This window comes from Phocoena sinus, chromosome 10 (assembly GCF_008692025.1).
Source record: "Phocoena sinus isolate mPhoSin1 chromosome 10, mPhoSin1.pri, whole genome shotgun sequence".
Lineage (NCBI taxonomy): Eukaryota > Metazoa > Chordata > Mammalia > Artiodactyla > Phocoenidae > Phocoena > Phocoena sinus.
Window position 1 is genome coordinate 27,407,836 of NC_045772.1, and position 14,827 is coordinate 27,422,662.

The following is a 14,827-nucleotide window of genomic DNA, read 5'->3' on the forward strand; positions in this document are numbered from 1 at the left end:
AGGTCTTCATTTTCCTGTGTCAGTTCCTCATTATTAGGGTGCACACCCCAGCCTGAAGCTCCCTGCTTAGTGTTGTCTAATGTGTATTATGCATGATCTGAAATGCACTGTTCAAAGCTTAGATCATATCTAGTCAGATCACAGTGGAGATGGAAGCAAGGTTGTTTTTCCTCCTCAGGGCCAGTAAGGACTGGGCTGCACAGGCGGGTTCCCTTGGGGATCAGAGTCCAATTTCAGGTTAATTTCTGTTTAGTTCACTTACCACAGTATTGTCTTACCTAGAACTTACTATACACAGAGCCATTTCTTGTACTATTTTCAAATGTTCAGAACACCAGAGAGGGAAACCCTTTAACACTGCCTGTGTAGGATAGTTCTTTTACCTGGGTTCTTTTAACAATGCATTGTTAATAGTAGTAGAGTGTCTTGGAGGCGGTGTGACAGGGATGTGTGCAGGGAGCTTGCTGCCTTCTCTGGTAACTGACTCACACTGTTACCATGAAGTAAGCTCCTCTCCTGATAGAACCAGTTGTGACAAAAGATCCCTTCCTGTGTCTTTCTCATCATAATAATAACCAGCCTTTACAGAGTGTTAGCCAGTGCTGGGTGCTTCTCACGATCTCATGGGTGATCCCAGCAGCAGCTCTATGAAGCAGCTTCTATTTATTGTCCTCATTTTACAGGCAAAGAAACAGAGGACAGCGTTCTCTCTTTGCAGCCCACATTCTTAACTCCTGCACTGTGTGCTTATCCTGCTTCTTCTGTTACGTGGTAATTACTATTTTGTGTGTGTTGTATTCTGGGGTTTCTTTCCATTTTAAAATGAAAAAGGGGCTTTGTTTAAGGTAGAATCTGTAAGAGACAGTCTTACAATGAGACATGAAAGTGAAACTCTTGATTAATTTTATATCACCTCAAGTGATTTTTTTTTCTTTTACCAAAGGCACAGACTAGAATGGAGTGAGCAAAGTTTGAAAATTCAAAAACTTTAAATTAGATTCAAGCTTTAGGATTAAAAATCCTAAGAAGGGTTCATCAATCCAACCAGCGTTGGGAAACTAAAAGCAGACTATTTGGTCTGGCCATTTATAATCTTCTCTTTCACTGAAATAGAGAAATGGTTTCCAGATTTACAATCCATTTTCTATTTCCTCAATTTCTGTTTACTGTAGGGCACTTTGTTTCACTAGCATCATGTTTGTATTCAGTTCTCTGTGGCTAATAAAAAAGTTTACCAGGAAGCACACTTCCTCCTTTCCTTCTTTATCATTCAGAGAAAGGTATATGCCAAGTGCTTATCTTCTCAGTAAAGGCAATGACTTGACATTTTCACCGACTCCTCCAGGACAGCATTTTGAACTTCTGCTTCATTCGAAGAAGGTTGTTTTTTGCTACATAAACAAAAACAAATTCTGCATTTTTGTTTGGGGTTAAAGGCTAAAAAAAGAATGTTTGTTCATAAGAGAATGCATGTTAATCAGTTGCAATGTATAGACCTTGTTTTGCTCTAGATTCAAACAAACAACAAAAGACATTTGGAAGACAATTAGGGAATATGAACACCGAATATTTTATATTAAGCAACTATTGTTACTTTGGGGGGCTGTGATCATGTTTAAAAAGGAGAGTCTTTACCTCTTCAATCAACAGTGACAGTAGAACTAACAACGCAGAAAACATCATGGAGGAATGGAAACAACAATATATAAATGATAACAGTGATAGCTAGCATCTATTGAGTGCTTCCTGGGTAATAGTCTGCTCTACATACTTTCCACGTACTCCTTTATTCTCCATCATCATTCCCATCTTACAGATGAGAATATTGAAGCACAGATGAGTTAAGTAATTTATCCAGTTCACAAAATTAGAAAGTGGCAGTGGAGATAAGAGTTGAACTCAGGATTCCAGAACTATAATTATCATCATAGTGACAAACATTGATGGCAGAACTAATAACCAGAAAACACAATAGCAATCTCTGATGGACGCCTAACCTTCAGCTAGAGACCATGTTTTGTTTAGGTAAAGATAACTGGGAGGTAAATTTGTACTCAGAGCTCAAAAGTTTGCAGGCCTGGGACAAGTCCTAGGCAACCTGGAAGTTTCTTATACGCCTGAAGATTGAACTAAGTCTTTGAATGCACAACAGGTTCTTATATAAGAGTGAAGGAGAATTTGAAGGAAGGATGTTGTGAAAATCTAACAAATATGAATTAAAAAAGACTGGAAATTAGTACACTAAAATATTGACAATTGGGTATCTTTAGTGCTGGGATTGTGAGTGATTTGAAAATTCTTATTTATGCTTTTCCTCACTTTCCAGCATTTCTACAATGTACATATATTACTTTGGTGATTTTTTTAGGAGGAAAATCTTGGGAGTGATAAAGACAAGCACTAGCTTTTCTCAGACTCCAGCAAAGGTTAATTGCATCTGTTTGTAGTGACTAAAACAGATGCAGTTTTTTTTTTTATATACTATAGGTTAACCTACCAGTAGATGTCCCTCAAAAGGAGCCTCTAAAGGATCATGAATCTCTTGAAATTATATGCAGATCTGTGTGTGTTTGTGTACATATATATCTTTTTTATAGGGGATGAGTTCACAGCTTTCATACATTTTTCAGGGAACCCCTCAATAGGATTAAGAACCACTACCTGAAATGGACCCACCTAAAAATCCCGGACAAGAGCAACAGGAGTCTGAATCTTTTGTTAGGAAGCTAGAGTCAAAGTTGGAATCAGGTGACACTGTCAATAACCCAGATGTGGGGTTCAGTAATAAGATATTACAGTCATGGGTTGGTCATAAGCTTGTAAATCAGAATCCAGATGTAGGGACAGAAATTGTCTAGAACCAGGAAAGAGGAACAGATAGAACACAACGAAGGCAGTTTTAGTAAATACCTGTCACGTGAAAAGGAATTAATTTTAGATTTGGGTAAGACAAGAAGTTTCCCAGTAGCAGTTATATATCAGTATGAGTTAATGTGTCTGAGCTCCCAGATAACTATGTGATTACTCCAACTCTCCTTCCTAAGGGGTCTCTCCATACCCTATGGACAACTTACAGAAGATTCAAGGATGATGGACTCCCTGCTTTCTGTTACTTTCTTACTACCGCCATTACATTTACAAATTGTGTCTGAGACTTTAAAATCTTCAGGGAGTGACCACAGAAAAGTGATTATTTATCATCATCATCATCATCATTGTCATCATCGTCATCATTATCATCTTGAAACCATATACAAATGCAGATTATTGTAGAGTCAAGATGTTCCACAAAATAATAATAACATTTGGTTTTATAGTTCAGAGAATGAGAATAATTTATTTCAAAGATTGGATGGTTAGTAGGACTGGTTCTCATGGAACACTGGATGAATTTATTTCTTTAAATTCAATACAGACATTGTGGCAGGCACTGTGGAGGATACAAAAGATATAGAAGCCAGAGTTCTTAACCTGAAGATGAAGTCATGCACCTCAGATTGGGACTTGAACCCATGCGGCTGGGACTCAAACCTGGCCAAAACCCACAGTCTTCCAACTGAGATCACACACCTGGTTTTAGGACTTAATGAAACTCAGGTTCTTGATGTCTCATTGCAGAAAGAATTCAGTGAGAGACAAAGTGATAGGTAAGAAGTGGATTTATTTAGAGAGAAACACACTCCACAGACAGAGTGTGAGCCATCTCAGAAGGTGAGAAAGGCACCAGGGTATGGGGTTGTCAGTTTTTATAGGGGTGGGTAATTTCATAGGCTAATGAGTTGGAGGAGTATTCCAGCTATTTCAGGAAGGGGCAGGGATTTCCAGGAATTAGGCCACTGCCCACTTTTTGACCTTTATGGTCGGCCTTGGGACTGTCATGGTGCCTGTGGGTATGTCATTTAGCCTGCTAATGTGTTACAGTGAGCGTATAATGAGGCTCAAGGTCTAGTGGAAGTTGACTGTCTGCCATCTTGGACCCATTTGGTTCTAATCAGTTTATGTCATGTCCTCAGGCTATGTCATTTTTTCAAAGGTTGTGCCCTGCCCCCTTCCCTCCAGTTTCAAAGATACTTGCAGTCTTTCCAGGAAACATGAAACAGTACAAAGTAGTATAACAGTATAGAGTAGAGCGTTTAATTCAACGTGGTCAAGTGCCAAATTATAACCACATTCAGAGGCTAGTTGAAGGCTCTTGGAAACTGCTCTTCAACAATAACACACATGTGCATACACACATGCAGGCGCACACAGACTCCCCCCATCGCTAATGAAAGTAGCTTTCATTATCACTTTTCCTTTCATTTTTGAAAAGAAAATTAGTAATACATTAAAGTGTTGTGTATAGAAGATGTCTTCTATTTCAGTTTTATGTTCTCCAAGAGTCCTCTGTATTCCAGTTTTCTGTAAAAGTCACATTAGTTTAAAAGGCAAACATCCATACACAGATGCATTTTCTATTGATGAATTTTTCAGACTGAACCTTTATGTATCTAGTCATCAAAAAAAAAAGTATTGTTCTACCTTATTTGACAGAGTTTGGAAATGTTAGGATAAATATTCACTTATTTAAGTCACATAGTGTAGTTTTTTTCTATATTTAAGAGACACACTTGCGTTTCCTAGTTTTGTTTGCCGTTTAAATGTCAACCATAGTTTTTCAAATATGGTACTATATGTGAAGATTCATTTTTATCCCTTTTAACTTTTTGGGAAAATTAATGGTAATCTTTGATTCCTACTTATATGTAGGTTAATTAGATGAGAAAAATTTTAAATTCACATCTGAAGAAACTTAGGGATGTTTTTAAAGACAGAATACATCAGTATGTGCTTGAGGAAAATACTCAGGGTTTATACGTTAGGTTTGAAACTGAAGTACAAAACCATTTTGAGATATCTGATCACAGAAGCGCAAGCCATGTCTCCATAGGCTTTCTAACAATACCATTTGCCAAAGCCACTGTGACAGTCTGTAAGAAAAGGCACACTGGGCCTAAAGACAAGACATCTGGGTTCTGGTGGCAGTGCCTTTATTTTCTTCATCTTTTTTTTTCTTTCTGAAATGGAGGTATTAATACCTGCCTACCCATCTCTCAGGGTTTTGTGAAGACGAACTGTGATAATAATTGCAAACGCTTTTGGCAAAACAGAATGAACTCAAAATTTTAAGGTAACTTTATAAGAAAAAATCTTGATTTAAGTGAAAATCAAATGAAAGTATAATGAAAATAGCATTTTGTTTTCCCCAGACTGCCACAAAAATCCAGGGAAATTAGGTTTTAGGGAGACCCTAAATTCTATATCACTTTCAAAGCATTCCTTCCCACAGTGTGATTCCAGCCATGTGGATTCTGTGCAATAACATCTGCCGCCTACTCTGTTGCTGGTAAAGTTTAAAGAGCATAGGAAAAGGTGAATGATGTGGTGAAAAGACAGTTAGTGTAGAAAGGAGATTGCTGTCAACAAATGGCTGTTAAAGTTCTTTGTTTAAGAAAGTGTTCCACCTAAGGACTTGTGGCAAAGCTTATCAGACAGTCTAGTCACCATCAAAAGCAGCGATGGGAGAAAAACTCTGTGAGGTGTCACATGAGAGCCTGAGTTTTCTTTTTCCCAACTGCATGTCTTTACACCACCTCTCATTTATTTGTACTCCTTGTTCAACATTCCTCTCTTCCCCCAAAGCCTTCCTAGAACTGGTCCCACCTTCAAGTCAACAGAGGCTTAAATACATTTTTCTTGAGGAAATTTCAGAGTATTTCCTGCTTTTGTCCATAATTCATGATATTGTACCTGTTTTTCTTGGCTAAAGGAAGCCAATGGCTACAGTACTTTCTAAACTTTTCTCCTACTGCTGCCTACACCTTCTTGGAGGAGTTTTCATTTACTCATTGCTGGTATTGAGAGCTTTTAAAAGGGTTAAATCCATATTATTATTCCAAAATATTTGAAAAAAACAATGTCTAGTAGTAGAGAAATGGTTATACAAATTACAATTTCCACTTCAAAGTTTACTATGTAACTATAAAAAACTGTTTAAGTAGTTTCTAAACACAAGGCAAGAACTTGTTACAAAGTTCAAGTGTAAAAAGTACATACAATATAGTCATAATTATATATAGATCCTTGAGTATAGGTGGAGGTTTTTTCTTTATGCTTTTCTGTATTTTCCCAGTTTTCTATCATGAGCATGTTCGTTTTTATGTTAGAATAGTGTCTCTGTATTTCTTCCCCCAGCCAAATCTTAATTGCTTTCACATTGGTTAATAAGAATAAAAGCATGTGTAATCCCAACAATAATGATTTTAAAAAGCTCTGGAAGGAACTGGTGTACAACGAATGAGTTCACTCCAGACCATTCACCTTTAAGTCAGAGCTAGAGCTCAGCCTGTTACGTGCAAAGTAGGAAGTGGTGAGGTTACTGTAGCTTTGTGTTTGACTTCATTTAACCTTAGCAACTGCAGGCATAGATACCTCGAAAGCCCCCCCATTACTGCCCTCCCCTTCATCCTTCACTATCTCTTCCCTTTCCAGCTTCCCATTTTATTTCCATGCCTCTCCGATGACTTAAATCAGTGGACAGGAAGGGAGGAAAAAAATGAAGCAGGTCAAACTTAAAGGTATTGGAAAGATTCTTTTTTCCATACTTCTATCTCTGCAGGTAGGAGAGATCCCTTTGGACAAGTTCTGAGAAATAGAACTATTTCATGTGACTGAGCACTCAACTACTTTAGCCAATGGAGCTTGTGACCCAGTTGTGGGAGTGGAGTCAAGTTCCCTTTTATTTCTTAGAGTGACTTTTTAAAAGGTACTGGAGCATGTAACGGTTTCTTTCTTCCTTTCTCTCTTTTGAAGACTAAAAATTCGTGATAATTAATATTACCCAGTTAACATGTTGTGAAATTGATCAAGGCCTAAAGCAGCTTTTCTGGCGTAAGATTGTTGCAATATCACATTCACTAGAGGTTTCGTGGGCAGAGACTGTCTAAAGACATAGAGTGGTGCATATTTGGAGGCCCCCTAAAATCTCCATTAGCTCTCTAAGGACACCCAAAATTAACACCAAAAAAAAAAAAATGTTCTGTGATATTCAAACAATATTTTCTCAATCTTTAAAATGTTGAGGAGGAGGACTTCCCTGGTGACACAGTGGTTAAGAATCCACCTGCCAATGCAGGGGACATGGGTTCGAGCCCTGGTCCGGGAAGATCCCACGTGCCACGGAGCAACTAAGCCCATGCGCCACAACTACTACGCCTGTGCTCTAGAGCCCGTGAGCTACAACTACTGAGCCCATGTGCCATAAGTACTGAAGCTCGGACGCCTAGAGCCTGTGCTCTGCAACAAGAGCCACCTCAATGAGAAGCCCGTGCACCCAACGAAGAGTAGCCCCCGCTCACCGCAACTAGAGAAGGCCCGCAAGGCAGCAACGAGGACCCAACGCAGCCAAAAGTAAATAAATTAATTAATAAATTTAAAAAAATTGTTGAGGAGGAAAATTGTCTCTAGGAAAATTTTGCCTTTGCTGTTTATTTTGTAGCATATAATTTGTGCAATTTTAGACAAGTCCCCTAAGTACTGTCTAGTAGGGAAGAAAAATAAATGGTTGCAGGTTGAGAAAGAAGAACAATAACGGATGTAGAACAATAACGGATGTAGAACAATAACGGATGTATGTCCAGAGTACTACTCTCCCTGGGTCTCCAGGAAGGCTGGCAGCAGAGGTCTTAAAATGAGAGTGTCCAGGCAATATAGGGAAAGAAGATGGGCCCCGGCTAAGGGAAGGTCATGTTCAAAAACACTGCTGTGTGAAAGAGAATCTTCAGGAAAACGAAAGCAGCTTGCTGCGAATAGCTGAAGACAAGGCCAAAGAAGCAGACACTAGCTACCTCACAGACTTAAATGCAGGCTAGTGAGTTTGGACTCTGTTGTGTAGACAGGAGTATCAAAATGACTTCAGAAAGAGTTTTACTGAGCCGGTGCAGCTGTTGTAAAATAGTTTTAGGTTTGAACGCCTTTAGGTGGGACAGGTCTTTTCCAGGTCTTTAGTGCCTCTTACTTGGCTATATCAAATCACATGACTTCACATATTTAAATACCGAGCAGTGAAGGTATTTAAATACCTGGTAGTGAAGGCATTGTCTCAAGAAACCTCTGGGTAGACAATGGAGAGAAAAGGAAGGACTGGAATAGGGCAATGGCATGATGCCATTTGTAATTTGGGAAGGTCAGCCATACAGTAAAGTAGAGAACAAATTTTGTGACAGTTGGTGGCACAAACTGGAGGGAAAGGCTGGTCGGAAAGATCATTTAGAAGATAGAATCTATAGGAGTTGGTAACGGATCATGTGTGGAAGATGGAGGAGGAGGTATAAAATGGCTTCTAGGTTCTTGCTCTGGTAAAGGGGTAGATTGGGGTGTCATTTACTGAGATGGGGACTTTGCAAAAGAAGTAGCAGGGTAGAGGCAGTGCAGGGATGTTCAATTTGAGACCAGGTAAGTCTGAGGTCCTGTGGGACATCTTTGGCAAGCTGTCCAGTGGGCTAGTTAGATGGATCCTGTGGGCATCCTTGTCCAGATCCAAGCCAGGTTGTTGAGTGCAAACTTCTCTTAGTACTGTTTGTTCACCAGCTTCCTTGGCTGTATCCCAAGGAAAGGCTGGATTTCTGTTTTCACTTGTTCCCACCTACCTCAGTGCTCAATTTGTAACCATCATTCAGGGTTTTTTTTTTTTGCAGTACGCGGGCCTCTCACTGTTGTGGCCTCTCCCGTTGCGGAGCACAGGCTCCGGACGTGCAGGCTCAGCGGCCATGGCTCATGGGCCTAGCTGCTCCGCGGCATGTGGGATCTTCCCAGACCGGGGCACGAACGCGTGTCCCCTGTATCGGCAGGCAGACTCTCAACCACTGCGCCACCAGGGAAGCCGCATGCAGGGGTTTTACGGAGGAGGAATGTAATTTGTTTCATCTTCTTCGCCCAACTAACTGCCCCAAGGTTGTTTGTGCTTTCATTGTTAGGAAGTAATTGTGCCTGCATGGTTAACCACCCAGCAGCCCATGCTGAGATTCCTGGGCTGCATGTGAACATGAGCTGCTACCATCCAGAGGTGGCAGACACCCAGCCTTGGCCATGAGCACACCTGGCACAGAAGGCTTCCCTGTCCCATAACGATGGATTAATTTATCTGTAATAGGCTTACTGGAGGGGGTGGGGCTCAGGGCGAGCTGCTTATGGGGTTGGAACTAATGGCATAACTATTCTTAGAAGCTTGGCAGGACACATGCCATAAAACATTTGCTTTCCCTTCTGTGATTTGAAGCTTCCTCCTCTGGACCTAAGAGGGGTTTGGGTTCTATAAATAAGATCTGGTTGGGACTTCCCTGGCGGTCCAGTGGTTAAGACTCCACAGTTCCGCTGCAGGGGGCAATGGGAAAAATAAGATCCCAAGTGCCTTGTGGCTTGGCCAAAAAAAAAAAAAAAAAAGAAAGATCTACTTAAATCATGCCTCAAAATGACCAAATTCTTGGTGTGACTTTGGCATATGAAGCTATCTGAAAGATGAAACAAGTGACCAGCCAGTACAAACCATGAAGGACCTCCACCAGGGAGGGATACTCAATGGCATCCCTCCATGGAAACGTAGGGCTCTGTGAACCTCAAGGTGGCTCCTCAATGCTTTGGGTAATCCACATACTACCCTTTGAGGTAGTGGGAAGGAAAATCTAGATTAAGGGCAAGAGAGGGTCATTGTAGCACATTTGAATATGTTTGTATATTTGGGTTTATTTTAACTATTAAAATGCTGGTTGACAAGTTGAAAAGAAAAAGTTAAACAAACATAATTCCACCACCCAAAAATCCTCTCCAAATCCTTTTCTGCATGTACATACATAAACATTGTTTTCATTATAAAATTGAGATCATGTACATTTAGAGGTTTTGTTCCTTATTTAAATAGCGGTATACTTTACATAAAGTGGATTATAGAGATGTTAAGTGTATATTTTGATGAGTTTTGACGAATGTGTACTCACCCTGTTCCTCCTCCTCCCCCTCCATCCATATTCCAAGGTTAGAACATTTCCATCAATCCAGAAAGTTCCTTTACCTCTTTTCAAATCAGTCTGCTCTCTTCATCTGCTCTCCACCCTCCCAGGCAAACACTCTTCTGATATCTATTGCTACAGATTGGTTTTGCCTGTTCTTAAAGTTCATATAAGTGGAAGCATACAGTTACATAGAGTTTTGTATTGTTTAAAAAAGAAAAAACTAGTAACATTTGTGATCCATTTCCATTTCAATATTTATCCACAACATCACTTTTAATGGAAAAATAATACTGCTTTTTTACAAATGTACTGCACCGTATTTAGTTAAGCAGTTCCTATTGATGGATATTTTGATTTCTTTAATTCTCTCTCTTCCTCTCTCCCTCCTTTCCTTCTTTCATTCCTTCCTTGCTATAATGAACATCCCATATATCGATATCATTATAGGCAAGACTTTGCACACAAGGCAACATGAATTTACATTCCTAGAAGTGGCATTGCTGTGTAAAGTGCATATTTTTTAAAAAGCACACTGTAGGGACTTCCCTGGCGGTCCAGTTGTTAAGACTCTGTGCTTCCACTGCAGGGAGCTGGGGTTTCATCCCTGGTTGGTGAACTAAGATCCCACATGACACGTGGCAGGGCCAAAATGTAAAAACACAAACAAACAAACAAAAAAGCCACACTGTAAGGAATATTGCCAAATGGCCTCCAGAAAGACTGCCTTAGTTTATTTCCTAGTATTGTTAAAACTTGTTAAGCTTGTTTTCTCACACCCCCACCAACTTAAGAATTGGGGGGGAAAAGTCTTTTATCTTAGTCAATTTCATAGTATAAACATGATATCTCATTTTAGTCTGTTTTTTTAAATTATTAATGAGGTTGAAGACTTCTTCTGAGGATTTCATTTTGTCATTTTACAGTGAAAGTAAATGGTCTTTTCTTAAAAAAATATATTTTCCAAATGACCAGGAAACTGGTTATGGAAAAAAAATTATCCTAGTAAAGACGGGAGGATAAAAAATAAATCAATAAAAAAAGCCACCAGCCAAACTTTCTGTCTCTGTTACTTTTAGCCAATGGCCTTATTCTATAATGATTGACACTGGCCTTATTCTGTAATTGCTTTTTGAGTAAGGCTTTTATTTTCAATTACTCTTAGAAAGGTTTTGCTTCTGCTTGAGGAAAAAAAATCAATTTTGGATGACCAGGTTTTTCAATAAAAATTAATCCAATAAGGCTACTATAAACCAGGACATACCTTTGATATTTTCAGAATGATTAAGAGAGAGCCAAATAGCCAGCATCCAGGAAGCCGCTTGAGTTTTGCCACGTTGTCCAGCAACAAAGTTAGTTAATGAGGTTTGAAAACACTCCAACCTTTTGTGTCAAATCCCAGGGTAGGCTGATACTATCCTGTTAGTACACTGTCATTTTATTTCAAACTGTAATTATCACCACTATCAACAAATATAAACAAAGAGACCTACCTTGTCTAACATTTTAATGAGAACCATTGGTATTTTCGTTATAGCTCAATTAAACTTGGGATAGCTCAGATCGTTATTTGTAGAATTGAGGGTTGCTTGAATTTACCTCAAAGGTCACTTTGAGACCTAAACTCTTAAGACATAGAAATTTATTACTTTCATAGTAATGTTAGTAATATTTCTATGATAATAGAGATTAGTAAATAGCACTTTGATAAGTTCTTGTTTGTGGAATGTCCACAGAGCCATTTAGAGATTCATTAAGCATGTAGGCAGTAGGAGAGAGTGGAGGTTCTGGAGTTGTAGGCAGTTCTGGGCCTGAAACCCAGCTCTACCGCTTACTATCTGTGTGGCCTTCAGCTAGTTACTTAACCTCTCAGTTTCTACATTTGCTCATTTGTTAAGTGGGGATAGTAATACTGTCTGTCTCATGGGATGTTGTGAAAGATAAATATTAAGCACTTAAATCATTGCCTGACACATAGGAAATACACAGGATATGGTAACTGCTATTATTTGTTATCATCATCATCAACAACACAATCAGGAATGTATAGAATCAAACAGAAGAAACCATCGCTTTATCATTCATCATTCTATTCTAATTTGTATTTGAAACTTTTAGACTGGTTATTCATATTAGCAGATATACAATAAATCTGATTCCCTCATCCTATCTGGAAGCATATATTAATAGAAATCTTTCTCTATCCCTTGCAGGTCCTTCTTTCTAACTAATCTGCCCTCTTGAATTGGTGGTGTCTAAGGCCATTCCTGTTGTGATGGTCCAGCTGGTCTGGAAGAAAGCCTAGAGCCCCTTGTGACCTGAATGCACCCACTTCCCAGACCACTCCCCTTCTGAGTCCTTGCCACAATGACGATGGAGAGACCACCCAACAGATCTCCAGGTGCAATTGCTCTCTGCTTCATATTCCTAGAGAGATTGGTGTGAACCACTTGTATGTGGCCCTGAAGCTTCCCTTCAACGTCTTTCTAGTAATCCCTCTCTGACTTTATGTGACTTGACCTGAAGTGTCCCCTGTTGTTTTTAGGACCCTGTTGACTGTCATCTCTAGCCCTCCCTTCACTCTTTCACCAGCAATAGCATCTGTGTCTTATAGTTATCCAGGACCTTGTTGACTGTCATCTCTAGCTCTCCCTTCACTCTTTCACCAGTAATAGCATCTGTGTCTTATAGTTATAGTTAATTATATATGGGTCTGTCTCCCTTGATGGCCTAGATAAGAAGTTCAGTAATTGTGTACCTAACAGATGAATTAATTCATGAAAAAAATAATTTCCATCCTTAATAGGGATGTTCAGAACTAGCCCAAGACAAAGTTTTCAGAGATCTCACAAATACTTCCTTCCACTGCTTCAAACTTTGGAACCTGTCCTACTTCCCCTACCAGGAGGGTTTCCTCATGCTTACCTTTCTCTGTCATGTACTCGGCCTGAAGCTCTGTATGTGTCACCTTCATTACAACCCTGGAGAGTGGTCCTATTTTCTTCATTTTACAGATGAGGACACCTGAAGCTCACAGAGATAGAAAGCAACTAGCCCAAGACTCAACATTAGCAAATGGATTGGATTCCAGGTTTGTGGACCCCAGAACCCATTGCACTTTCCACCATACTACATTGTCTCCAGAAGGAGGACTGGTAGGTGGTGAGGTCTGCTGTCTGACTGTCCCACTGTCTTAGGTGTATATAGGTGGAACTCGAAAGCTTTCACAAATATGTAGTACTGTTTTGAGGTGTGGGAGAAGGTGGATGGTAGAGTCTGTTTTCCATGTGGCAGAAGAGTTTAAAATGTCACCACAAGCTTGTCATTGATATTTAAGTTCTTTTTGGCTCAAGGGATTGTTTCCTATTAAAACAATTAAATTTACTTGTGAAGAGTGGGGCATCTATGGTAAGTCATTTATATACCTTATCAGTTCAAGCCTAAATGACATAGGTTAAGACAGTGAATATATATATATACACATATATATACTTATAAATGTTTATATATAATATAAATATATACAAATACTTATATAAGTGATTATATGTTATTATTTATACTTATATAAATATATATAGTTATATAAATTCTATACATATAGAATATATAGTTACATGTATATATAGTTATATTTATATATAGAGAGAGTTTTATAGAGTTATCTAACTCCTGGACATGTGTTGTCCAGAAATGTGTTAAATTAGTTCATTTTTTTTTCATCTTCTGGAGCAAAAGATGAAAAATATCTCCTTAAATATAAGGAGATATTGTTATTTAAAGGAATCCAAAGAAGAATTTTAGTATTTTAATTTACTAGAGGATTAATCTGGTAGATGTACGCTTTGGTATTTTTATCAGGGCTGCATCTGTACATGAGAGTAGCTTCTTTTTTTTTTTTATTCTAAAGCAATACATTAATATTAAGTTAAAGCAATAAGATTTCATAATTTTCATTTTTGCTGTTTTAGAATGGTCATAGTGGGCTCAATGAAATATTTCTAGAAAGATGTAAATACCATATTGAATCTTTCTTAGTAATGTCAAAGATTTTAAAAGTATTTTTTTGACAGAAATATCAAGGTAAGAGCAAGATTACTATTGTTTGTGTTTATGGGGAGCAATAGTTTCTTGTTATAAAGGAGTTAATGACTGGGTTTAGTGGTGTGAGGCTCTAAGGAAAGCATTATTTAAATCAAGAATAGCCAGACAGGAGATAAATGCACATCATTAGATGCAATTGCTACATAAGTGGTCTTTTTGTTTTAGAGAGTGCAGTTTATAGTAATTAAAAAAAAAAGTCCCCAAAATGCCATTTTCATTGCTTATTCCATTTGTTTGCTTTCTGTGTAATTGAATCTCACACAAAGGAGAGAATGAAAACTATTTTCAGGTGCATCATTGTATTTTCTACAGATTCTTTAATTTTAGAGCTTAGCTCTTGGTAATTATTCTCCAGGGCATATATTTGCGTGTGTGTGTGTGTGTGTGTGTGTGTGTGTGTGTGTGAGATGAGATTTGAAGAAGGAGAATGATATTTTTTTTTGAAACCAACCTTTGATTGAATGTTACATTTCTTAAAACAGCAAAAAATTGACTTTCAGTCACGTTTTGGGTTTATTTCTAACCATTTTCCAAAGCAAACCTTATTGAAATTAGGAGACAATTCTATTTCACATTTTGTAGGGCTGTGTATCCAAAACTACAGAAACACAGATATATAGCACCCTGAAGGACAAACATCATCAAAAAACAATGTATGAGATGCAGTTCTCAATTACACC

The 14,827-nt window shown here is 38.6% G+C and overlaps 1 long non-coding RNA gene across 1 annotated transcript in view; it reads left to right on the forward strand.

The window, feature by feature from the left end:
- The window catches only part of LOC116760449, a 105,387-nt gene that overhangs the window by 2,346 nt on the left and 88,214 nt on the right, over positions 1-14,827 (forward strand). The window contains exons 2-3 of the long non-coding RNA XR_004351743.1: positions 12,257-12,444; positions 13,058-13,134. This is a non-coding gene — a long non-coding RNA (uncharacterized LOC116760449). The remainder of the gene's footprint in view (positions 1-12,256; positions 12,445-13,057; positions 13,135-14,827) is intronic.